General features: G+C 35.8%; 1 protein-coding gene across 7 annotated transcripts in view; it reads left to right on the forward strand.

Moving 5' to 3' along the window:
* Window positions 1-358: 358 nt before the first annotated feature.
* The window catches only part of LOC139952796 (protein FAM13A-like), a 41,447-nt gene continuing 28,779 nt past the window's right edge, over window positions 359-13,026 (forward strand). For all 7 annotated transcript variants that reach the window (XR_011787914.1, XM_071952012.1, XM_071952015.1 and 4 more), the window contains exons 1-3: window positions 359-493; window positions 3,952-4,070; window positions 7,046-8,161. The gene's annotated coding sequence lies outside the window, so the exon portion shown is untranslated. The remainder of the gene's footprint in view (window positions 494-3,951; window positions 4,071-7,045; window positions 8,162-13,026) is intronic.

Here is a 13,026-nt window from a genome sequence, read left to right on the forward strand (position 1 = left end):
GGGGGGGGGGGGGGGGGGGGCGAGATGACTGGTTTCCATTCCGGAATGCACTGCTTCTTCCAGAGGGGTTGGCCTTATCCTACCTCCATGCCTACTATACTAGTGCACCACCAAGTAATGTTATTTTTCCTGCATAGCGCCCTCTATATACCTGCCATGGCCTATGTTATTATTCTATTCAGACTGTAAGAGTCCATAAAATCATGATAAGAACAGGCCTGAAGTATGAGTAAATAAAAATGGTTACAAATATCGTTAATGGTCTCCTCCATCATTCAACCAAGCTGTTTACTCAACAAAGCAAATTTTGGCTCCACTTCAAAGGCCATTTATAGCAAAAATTTAGCATATCCGAATGTCAAGTTAATGAATCAGTACCACGTGATACCGTAGCTCCCCGCTGATTTGTCAAACAGTGCCATTGACACAAACAAATACTGGAAACAGAATTTCTGCTGCAAAGAGACAGTCAACAAAATTCCCGTCGTCGATGGTGAGTCCTGCCTTATTTTGATTAGGATGGCTGTCAAAGCATAATTAAAGTGAACTTTTTACCATTATATGCATGTCTTTAATGTCCAGTTACTGGTTGTTTGTGATGAGGGGAGAAATTTTTGTAAGGGCGCGGGAAATGGCGAATGGGCGTTTAAATTAACTGCTGCCCAAATTCCGGACATATTATTTATTTTGAGGAAAATGTCACTCTCGCTTTCAGAACCTGACGTTTTGACAGCTTGAAGGCCGTTTGTGTGAATGACTTCCGCCATCGTGTTCATTATTTATAATAACACCTACTTCAATGCATTTCAATGTGTCACTGTCAGTCCATAATGTTCCTGGGTTGGTGTCTAAAATTCTACTAAAGTCGGGCATTGTCAGGACATGGAGGTTCTACCTCCATGGTCAGGATGATGATCAGGAAGTGTATTTAATTAAATCAAAATAAATATTTCAAATAATAAATAATAAAATATATATAGAATAGGCCCAATAATTGCAATTGAATCATTGAAAAGACAATAATAAATCAATGTTTTTGTTAGTGTTTTGTCTTCCTCTAATTATTTCCCCTTTAATTCGACCACTCTGGGGGATAGTCTGTCCACAAACAAGCAAGTCAATAAATGTTTAAAATATAGTAAAATTTGAGTTTAAAAATTGAATAAAAATAAATACCCTGCATCCATACAGTAATATTATTCTAATAATATTTAATTAAAAATAAACTCATCTTCCAAGTTCTATATTATATTAATACACTACCCTCACTCAGAATTGCTCAAGGCGCAATAATGCCAATTTGCTCAACGACAACGCCAATTTGCTCAACATGCTCAAGTGAATACTCCCTCAAATCCTCAATATCAGGAAAGAAGGTTTTTTTTTTTAAATAAAACTTTTCCAAACGTTGTCACTAAAAATTTGTTATAGCCCAATAATAATGGGTGCGATGTACTTCATTTTATTTTTTATTATTGTATAGTTGGCTTGAACAGCTTGTCCGACCATTCAATCCATAATTTCACAAAACGTAAAGCTTATTAGTGTAATTTCATGAAGATTTTCTGAGATGACATTGACTTGTATTCTTTCTTCTCTTTTGAAGAATTCAGCTTTATTTTTGTCTTAAAAATATTATTTAAAAAGGTAGCACGGAGACTTTGAATTAAGAAGAGTTTGGAAATTAGTGCAACTTCAGTCCAGATTTTCTCACAACACAGATTTTTTTCGCTGATGGACCGTTGATAAATTATTGAAACTATTGACAAAACTACAAGTGACTGCTATCAAGAGTTATAATCATCCAATAGGTGCTTTACAATAATTTTATAGCCCTAATATCTGTTTTATTTTTGGGAAAGTGTCTTTTTAGGTCAGACTTTATAAATACAGAATCGTTCTAAAGCCTTTTTTTTTTTGTTTTTTTTAATATAAAACTTATTAAAGGCCTACTCGATAAAGACAGAATTATTCATTATTTTTTCTGATACTTCATACTAAAAGTGTGTTAAAATGTAATTCCTGATAATGTGTACACTACACACACAAAAACAAAATTTAAGTTAAATAATATGCAGTCTCATGTCACTGATCAGTTGGACTGTCAGCAGACTGTTTCTGAACAAACAACTTGGCAAATGATCTCGTCATCTGAACATTGATATAATTTCTTTAACGAGGAAGCATTCTTAACAAGACAAAATTACTTTGCGCGTTTAATTCAATTAGAAAATTCTGAAATGTCAACATTTTTTAGGGGGCACCAAGACTAAGAATAACGTCTTGAAAGACATCAAGACGTCTAGACATTTTATGAGCAATGTAATGTACACTGCATATTCTTGCTCCGATTCTAACCAATCTCAATAGGCCCTATCAACAAAAAGCTTAGTTGTTTTTTATTCTCCTTTTGAGAAGCAGCAGTCTGAATTTTTTGTAATTAAATAAAACTATACTTAAAAATTTACACAAGTATCATTTATGTCTTAGATTGAATGCTTCATTTTTTAATTAAGGCAAGGGCACCAAGGCATTTTCTCCTCGGTAAAGGGCACCCTATGAGGAAAAAGTAAATTTCTACTGTCACTTCAGAGCATTTCAAGGGCACCAAGGCAATGACCACTGTTTTGTTTGTGTAAATTACAGTTTTATCATGATGATGTTAAATACAAGAAGTGAGTTTACATTTCATTTACTTTTGTACATGTGCTACTATTAACTGTGGGTAGGTTCTTGACCTTAGCCGCTGACAAAATATTTTAAAGTCTTTTCACGTTTTAAATCGCGATAAAATGAAGAAAAAAATCATGTAATATTAACTGAGTGTAAATGATGTGCCTGATCATGATCATTGCTGCACACACCTGTCTCTAATAATGTATGTACATGCATGGTTACACACGCTGATGATTACTGGGTGAATACATTCTACCATGTCTACAAATCTCAGGAGATTGAGTTGCATATGAGTCATGTCTTTGTGGGTTTTGCTTTACGTCTTCGGAGGTAAATGTGAATGAGCTCTTTCAGAATGGTTTAAGAAGAGGAAAGAGGAGGAGAGGCGCAAGGAAAAGGGGTCGAGGACGGTCATCCGAATGATTTACATTATTGGAGGATTCCTCATCTGATAAAAACATAAATAGTTGTCACATGTATTTTTAAAACAGGAAATGTACATCTCTTGTGACTCTGGAACAGGTCCCCTTGAAATGTACCAGTACATTTCCCTCATAAAATGAAGATTGTTTTATCTATAGAACAAATCTGCAACAAGCTCACTGCTCCTTGACCAATAATTAAAAGGTTGTTTAGAGTTTTATCATGCTGCCTCCATCTTGGTCTTGTTCCTCGTATCGAATACAAATAATGTATGCTAATTCTCCAAGCCCTCTCTTTAACCTACCAAGTCAGAAAAAATGCGATCTTCTCATTTTTGTAAAATTTACCTCATTCAGATCATAGTAAATTAAAACGAGACTGTACCGTTCAAATTAGTGACATTTTTCTGTCGATGCTCATCATCACCTGTTTTCTTTTTTATTATCTCCTTCTTTTTGCCCTTTCCCACGTTTTTTAGCTCTCCCCTTGACTGGAATGTTTTTAAAGGGCTTGGTGATTGGAATATTACTGTAACAAATTATAAACTAGTAATCTATCTCAGATTGTGTGTTTAAATCATTTACACGGGTCTTTAACCAACTTTACTATTTTCCTTGCCTTCTCTCTTTGTTTATTTCCCTCATCTTGTACCCCCTCCCTCATTTTAGAATTTAGTGATTGGCAAATCCCCTTTAAAAATTTCAAACTAATCTATCTCGTATTGTATTTTTTAATTATTTACAGGGTGACAGGTCTTTTACCAACATTAATATTTTACACAGGTCTTAAACCAAATGTGTGCAAATTCCCTCCAGCGTTAATATTGTTCTTGTTTTGTTTGGTTATTTACAGGTATTGATTATGCAAGTGAGGACATGTTCTAAGCACCTTTTCATTGAGTGGCTCACCTGTGTGGTGTGAACACTGAGTGAATTGTCACAGCCAACCAAGCGTATCTTTTAATTATATAGGTAAGTGTTAGGCTCGCATGGCTGCATATTGCCAGGCTTCAAAATACAGACCTCTGGCAAGAGTCCAGTTCGTGAAGCATTCTGCAATATTAAAAACAAGTCCTGTAGTCAGGTATTTTTCTGAACACATAATATGACATACTTTTGAATATTCTTGAAGGGAATGTACATTTATACATACCTTTGGTTTTCGGAACCATTCGATTGTTTTAATCCTAGTGTAGATAACAATCAAACTAATCTGCAAAATTTTCATTTCAAAAGGTGGTAGCATTTTTGAGATATCGTCCAAAAATTCAGAGCAGTAAGTCTATGCAGGAAGGATAATCCACAATTGGAATACACAAACTGAGAAATGTTTGAGACAGAGACGCTTCTCACTAATATTCAAAACCAGTATATGGCCTACTTTCCCACTTAATCTCCAATTGCAAATCCAGATTTTATCCTTTTTGTTTAATTTCTTTTTACTTTTGTTGTTGAAAAATTAGTTTAAAATATGGGTTTGTGCAAGCTTTGAGCTAAAAGAATTGTTGTCTAGTGGAAAATTTCATTGTGTTGTTCAAATGTGATCCCTGATTGCAGTCAACCATGGGTTAGATTTCAAGAGCTGTTGAGCTGCAAATAAATGTACTTAGCACAAAGGTAACTTCATCCGAGCTACCTTGTAATCTTTTGTAGCTGTGCTCAGCACATTTTACAGTTAACCTTGTAGTACAGACATGTTATTTTCCTTCTGTAACCTGTTTACAAAAAACTCAAATTCTTTATTGAAATAAATAGCCTTAAAAAGTCTTTAAAATCCTATTGATATTACATGTACATGTAAGAGGTCAGCCCTTTTACTCAATCAAATGCATTTTTCCAGTTACATGTTTGCATTTAACATTGCTTTCTGGGTTTCAGCAGTATTGTATTATAGCTCTACAACAACATTCAGTCACTATTAGCATTAAGTGCAAAATGTAGTCTTTGTATGGACGCTATCTTAATGTTTTAATGATAAGAGTGCTTACTGCTTAACAGAAAGATTAACACTCGTGCTAAGCGCTGTTTTTTACTTGCACTACATGTATATTGCGTCTGGTTTTCTGAAAATTTTTAGTTGATAGTTAAAGTTGTCGAGCAGTATTTGTAGTAGCATGGGAGACCAGAGTCAGCTGTAATGTAGATTGCAATCAATAACATGTTGATTTCAAACATTGGACCCTGGAAGACAACCTGCACATAATGATAACAAGTTCAAAGTACAAGATCTTGTCATTAAATAACCATTCATCCATAGCACATATAGGTAAATACATCCGCAACAACTTGTTGAGAAGTATTATGTTATTTGTTTTGCTCCGATTACGGTTGCGTCTATCAGCAGATTGTCCTGGTCGTAACATTACTAAACAAGCGGTCTAGGGCAGTAGACTCAAGTTCTGTAGTTTACAGAATGTGGGTTCCAATCCTGGCCTGGTCATTTGCGACACTTGTTTCATTGAGCAAGGCACTTTATCATAATTACTTCTCTCCACCCAGGAGTACAAATGGGTACCGGGGAGAGCTGGGAAGTAACTTATAGACTGGCATCCTGTCCAGGGGGAATAGAAATAATGTCATGTCAGTAGTTTAATGCCAAGGAAACCGGATATAAACACTGGCCTGATGAGGGATACACTTTCCTTCTTTTTTACTAAAAAAATTGGTAACAAAGAGTGCATTAGAACAGAATATGGCCTTAATACATGAAATCATTGGCTAAATATTGATGCTTTTGGTATATAAGTAACTTATCAGATACCAATAGAGGACATTAACAATAACAAATAACATCATGAAAGCGCCTTTTCCTTGGGTTGTAACTCTATTAATATCATCTTCCAAGATCACCGCCCGATTTGATTACTTAAAGGCAGTGGACACTATTGGTAATTACTCAAAATATTTATTAGCATAAAATCTTACTTGGTAACGAGTAATGGGGAGAGGTTGGTAGTATAAAACATTGTGAGAAACGGCTCCTTCTGAAGTGGAGTAGTTTTCAAGAAAAAAAGTAATTTTCCAGGAATCAAGCATCTGATAGTGCTACACAACTTCGTGCATGACAAGGTGTTTTTTCTTTCATTTTATCTCGCAACTTTGACAACCAATCAAGCTCAAATTTTCACAGGTTTGTTATTTTATGCATATGTTGAGATACAGCAAGTGAGAAGACTGGTCTTTGACAATTACCAATAGTGTCCACTGGCTTTAATACATTCCTGCAAGCAGAAGATAGCAGGAAACCTGTCACAAATGGTGCACATGACATGCAATTTTGGCTGGTAACCTGATTCTTGTAAGCAAAATTTGTTTTTTTGACTAGTCACTTTCTGTTCTAAAAGCATCAAAATAGCATCTAAAAGTACATGGAGGAAAATCTAATTTTTCCTCCATGGTGCATGTAAAGGCGTAGATGTGACAGATTTGCATTATTAGCATTGACACTGGGTGGGATTTATGTAAATGGTGTGAAATACTTGTTATATTCATTGGCTTTTATAGTGTTTATCTAATGTGACCCTCACTCTCCCTACATGTTTACCCTTGACTTGAGGTACTTGTTTAAAAACACACGTAGGCTCAATTTCCATAGAGCTGTTGAAGCACAAAAAATGAACTTTGAAGTGCGATAATTGATGGATGTTTGTGCTTACCATGATTTGTTTTGTTGTAAATTGTCTTGCAACTTGTTGTAGGATGTTGTTTATTTGGTAAAAATAAGTGCACTTGCATAATATCAAAATATGTTTATGTTTTGTTGTATGTTTTCTTGTGACTTGTAGGATTTTGTAAGAGTTTGCATCTAGGCCCATAATATCAAAACATGTAGGCTTTATGACTCAATTTTAATACTGTTTGTTTGCAGTGATTTGGCCTTCATGTACATGTAATTTGTTTGCTGATAATGTAAAATGTAAATAAAAGTTGTTTATCTTCTTGGCTAGGTGTGTGGTGAGTTGACAAGAAGAGGATGTACTCGGTAAGCGGACTATGTGTCCGCTAAAAGGAGGCGGTGGAACAAAGATTCAGTCTCGCTTACAAATTCATGATGGGTCTCCGTTTACTTGTCAGCAGGACACTGAAGCAACCATAGACTGAGACTGCTTCATCTACAGTACTTTAAACCCGTAACAACCTGTCGTACTATAATTCGTTACTTATGAACTACACTTGTAGAATATACCTTAAATCCTGCAGTTTAGACTAGACTATGCAGATTGTCCAAAAACGTGCCAAATGAATCTCTACGTGCCTTGTGAGTGAGTCTACTCACAAACCTGTACAATCTAGACATTGAACCTTAAGTTACCCCTGTCAACAATAATTAATGAAGGACATTATTTGTTTGGTCAGCACTGACCAGTCCCCTTCAGCCAAGTGTTGGTGACCAGTAGCCTTGGATTGGACTAAACAGTGATTGCAACTACAGTTCATTGTCTGCCATTTAATTGCATTTCTTTTCCTGAACCTGTTGTTTGGGTTGAGGTAGTGTTGCCTGGTAATATCCTTACTGGGAGTGAAATAATTCCAAATATTCTGATTGACTTTTGTAAACAATGTCAACAAGAAGTCAATTATTTGTGTAGCTGTTAGCTGAACACATTGTTGGGAAAGCTTTTATGATAACGCTGAATCCCAAGAAATTTGTTGCCTAGAGGAGAATTCTTTTATTCCAGTATTACCTTGCACATTCCTGCTAGCTACAACATTACACTTGGAGATATTTTCTTTTTGACTCATCCCAACGGAGGTGTTTAACTCTTTGTGTTCGTCAACTATGTGTGTATTGTGATCAACTTCTTAGTAACCAGCTTGAATACGTCAAGAATATCCGCTGCAACTGACCTCAGACCATAAAAGACTTCAAGAAAGGTAGAGACTTGTCGGAGAGACTTGCAGTGCAAAGGATCAGAAACTTCCTCCTCTGTCTGTATTTGTTGGAGAGGTGCAAAGGAAGTTCTTACATCTAAGGGAAGTGTCTCAACATCAGTTGCCTGAACTTTGTCTGAGAACTGTGTACTGATTAGCATTGAAGAAGCTGTAGGTGTGAAGCTCAAAAGGTAAGAAATATACATGTATGATATGAAGTAAAATCTGAAATACAACTGTACATGTAGACCAGATCGAATAACCCCTTTTTGGCTTTGAAAGTCGCCATCTTGTAGGTCAAACCGTATGCGCGTCTACACACGTACATGTACATCAAAAGAAACATGCAGCATGCAGCGTTCCCGGTTTGATTTCTATGGCACTAGCACGCACATGCTCGCAGACGCCATCTTGTTGGGCAAATATTGGAACGGTGACATCACATTCAATACAGTCTATTGGATGCATCATGTTTAGGGAAAGACTTTGTCCAGCAATTTTGCACGGAAAAAAACAAAATATTGAATGCATTTTTTTTTTGATGTCGCAGAACACAATCACAGGGTGAAATCTTGATGCATGAAAAGGAATGCCAGATTTTACTTAGTGATCCTATTTGGCGAAATTGCACGTTAGACGTAAATAAAATGCATTTAGTATTTGCATTATCTAATCAAAACCTGCGTATACGTATAATAATTAACAATTGTTCTTTTGTTCAATTCTTTACAACAATCATTCAGTCTAGTTGGTAAGTTACTGCTCTAGAATTGCAAGGGTCGTGGGCTCGAATCCCACCCGAGTAACATGCCTGTGATATTTTTCACAGGACTCGGGAAAGTACCTACTACTGACTACATGTATACAGTGCTAACACACATCGGAGTATAGGCAAAAAAAAAACAGCATTAGTATTTTTATCCCCGATGCAAATTTAACATCTCTTATAACATTAACGATCATTCACTTAACACCATACAAGAACATCATGGACATCGTGTTTTAGTGTTAGTTTTTGTTCAGATGTATCCAATCTCCTGCATGGGCTGTGGTGCATGTACAATGTATAAACACGTATTAGGATTGTAATGTTCCACACCTGCATATTATAAATAAACAGCCAAGAACCTGAATAACTGGAGGTCAAGAGATCAATGTCAAATGTAGGAGAATTCACTGGCTAGTCACTCAGCGCTCATGTGGGAGTGCTGGTATGTGGGTGGGCATGTGTTGGCTCCAATCCAACATTTCCAATCAAAAAGAAGTTAGGAAACTTACTCAAACTAAGGATCAATACCAGGGCTTTATATTACTAAGACCATGTAGGAAGAAATATCCATTCTAAGACTATGAAGACCTTAAGATAGATCCTTAGGTTTATTATAATGTTAATTACGTACATGTACCATGCCCAAAATTATCCAAAAGTATACAAACTCTTTTCCTTTTGTACAGAAGTGTACCCTCCCCTTAATTTTTCTTTTAAAGAGTCCACCAAGATTCCCAGAACGAGACATGGAGGCCATGGCTCCTTTGCCCTGATCTTTGCCTTGGTGCCCCTTCAAAAGTTGTCCTTAGACTTTAAGTGTTTTCCAATGGAAGTTCCCTTTAAAAATAATAATAATACAATGCATTTAAGGTGCTATATACAAAGAAAGGGAAACAAATGAACCCATAAAAATGACTCAAAAACAATCCAATGGCGACCATCAGGATTGTTCTGGGAAAAGAGGTGTCTTGAGGTCATTGAAGAGGCAGTTGAACGTGGTCAACAACAGCGCATTAAAATGAAAATGACCTTACCCTTTGAAAGATGAAATCCTAGAGACCTGCCAGAACACAATGCATACAAAATAGGAGCGAGCACTTGAGCAGCATCTATGATCTAAATTGCTAAGCAAAGTGTGATGTCACAAACACAAATCACCATGGCGATATCGACGACTCACCTTTAGACTTAAATCTGTACTTTTTGTGGACTCAAGCCCAGCAGCTAATATTGATCTTAGCTGTGCCAGATCAATTTTAATTGCGAAGTAAAGTGTGAAGTTACACTACAAAACTCTGACAACACTTCTTAAGATGACTCTTTTAAGATGAGTCGATGAAAGGGGAGGGGAGGTTTGACGTTTTCATGTCCAATCCCTGTAATTTTTTCCGGCAAACATGCCAAATGAATTCATTAGTGCGTTTCTACTTTAACACAAATTTCAGACTTAGCAATGCACTTAGCTAAAATTGTTTAAACATTTGAGATGGTTGTCTGGATTTATCTTTACATCCAGAATTGTTCAATAAATTCTATTGTTTGCTTTGTTAGGTCTTTTTATTCAGACCCTAAACTCTATAACCTTTTCCCAATATAAGTCAATAAGTAGGCTTGCAATTTACAGCATCTGTGTGTTCCTCTGGCAATCCCATTAGATGAGAAAGATGTAACTTGGCTTCTTTCTTCAAGGTAGTCTAAGTGCACTGTGCACCTTGAAGGGTTTGGATTCCTTTTGTAGATCAAGTATTTGGTCATTGTGAAGAAAGGAGTATTTTTTTTTAAACCTGTAGATGTTTCCATTAGTCGTCAAGTTTTAACCTGTAGATGTTTCCATTAGTCGTCAAGTTTTAACCTGTAGATGTTTCCATTAGTCGTCAAGTTTTTGAGAAATAGCTGAACATACAGAGCAATGTTTTCAAGAGAGTTGTGTAAATCTGTTGTACGCACTAAATTAATTTTCATCTCACTGAGAGAAAACATTTTTGTGTGCAAGTAATATTTTAAAGGGAAGCTTTTTAGTTTAATTTTAATCTGTGCCTGTGGCATTTGTGTTTTGTGTAGTACAAAAAGTACCAAACCCTTTATTATCGAAACTAGACATAATCAAACAAAGATTTGTCAACCATCACTCTCAAATCACAAATTATTTATTCCAAGTTGTAATGGAGTAGTATCGAAGCTCTATTAAAAGCAGAAACTCACAAGGCCATCTGTAATCAGTAAGATGATCATTTTCATCGTTGCAATGTTTCTATTCGGTAGAAATAATGAATAGCAGCGTTGATAATTTTCTTTAATAAAAACCCCAATTCCCTTGAGTGGTTTACCAAGATCTCCTCACTCTAACAAACAAAATCCAACACCATGGTAGTATCCTAACTCAACATTGAAACAGTTGGAACTCTGATTTATGGTGACCAGTTCATTTATTTGCCTTAAATCCCATGTACTATAAAGCATTTATTGTCAGTTTGCTACATGTACATTTGGCCCAGTCCTCAATCTAATAGAATCAAACAAAACTGACAATTTTCGATTTTAGATGCTTCCAGAGGCCTAGAGGCTGTATCATTGTAGGAATATATTCAAGCGCCATGAGCGCCTTCCTGAGGCGGATACCGGCGCTCTATTAAGTGTTCTTTGTTATTAATTTTATTATTATTTGTGACTTGAATATGAGAAAATCTCTTTATTTTGCAAACATTTTTTTAATGGCCCAACGTTTGACTTTTTCTACAGGCCTACTGTGTACTTTATTATTTATTTGCTTACATTCATTTCGCCTCCTTCTTTTTTAAATGGTTGAGGAATATTCAACAACAAAAATAAATTGTCTTACAAAATCAGGAATGTTTTATACAATTTTCTTTATTTTGCAACATTATTTTGGTCAATATTTTGACCCCAGCAGACATTTTCTCTTTTGTATTTATTTGTTGGTGAAATCTTATTTATTTATTTATTTTATTTAATAAGTTATTTTCTATTCGTTCATTCATATAAGTATTATTAAAAATATATAAAAAATTCCCTCTTTTATTTTTTTGTGTGGGGCATGATTTAGCAGGTTCAATTACCTATCTTTCAAAATCAAGCTTTTAGGACATGCAGTCAATATTTTTTGCCCAGTAGACTCATAGTTCGGTCCACATTTTAGCAAGCAGTTCTATTATGACTTATACATAGGAGTAGTGTATTGGATGACTCACATACATGTACAACGCAGTGTTTAGTGAGATTGTCTACTAGTGTAGTAAGACATAATGTAGTCATTGTTGAATATGACCAAGCGTGTTGAACATAATTGGGTACAGACAGGTACATGTACATGTAATGTGCGCTGCTTACCATTCTGAAAGCACATCTTGATAACCTGTTTAACACATGTTAACATCATTCACTACAAAATGTGTAGTTTGTATCTAGAATTTTGTTTTCTGTGTACACTTCCATTTCATCATGAGTAGGCCTATGTTTTGTGGGGTTTTATTTTGTTTCCTTAAATGACAACATCAGTTTGCAAATTTATCAATGATTCTTATTTCAAACTTGCAAATCTTTACAGCCACTCTTCACTTCACGTATATAATCAATATTTTGTACAAAGACATGTTAAATGAATTTCTCCTTTGAAAGCAAAAAGTCTGCTAACTCGGACTGTCTGTATTTTACCAAACACACCTAGTGTTTGTTTCTACAAAAATAGTTTTCTTTTTTTTCCTTTGTACACAAACACTTCCCCTTCATAAGGTTTATCGCGATTAGCAAAATATCAAGAGAGGACGCTGTTGAACCCACACAAAGAATAGGCGATGCGTGCGCGAGTCGTGCATAACAACGTAAACTGCATAATTGCCCCATATGCCTTCCCACAACGCATTGCGGTTCTGAATCACGATCAACCTTATATAACCATGTTCATCACAATAAAATGCATCTTTGTGTTGTGATTCAAGTTCTGCGGTCTTTTATTTTGTTTCCATGTGAAATCTATTCATCGGTGAACACATGTACCGTCAGTTCTCGGCAAAGAAAAGGAATCACACAATGTGCAGACACATGTAACACATGTATACATGCACGTACACCAGGTCTGAAGTGGTGGTCTAAACCTTGATTTGTACAAACGATGACAATGAGGGGTCTGTGGTTTCCAACAAGGGACTAGGGCCTACGGGCAACCAGTCATAATATTATTTCTACTTTTTGCCTTCAGGAAAAATCAGAAAAATTGCTAATCAGACTAATGTTAGTCAGCTCCTGTACTTAAAACATAGTAAAATTTCT

Source organism: Asterias amurensis, chromosome 21, assembly GCF_032118995.1.
Source record: "Asterias amurensis chromosome 21, ASM3211899v1".
Classification (NCBI taxonomy): domain Eukaryota; kingdom Metazoa; phylum Echinodermata; class Asteroidea; order Forcipulatida; family Asteriidae; genus Asterias; species Asterias amurensis.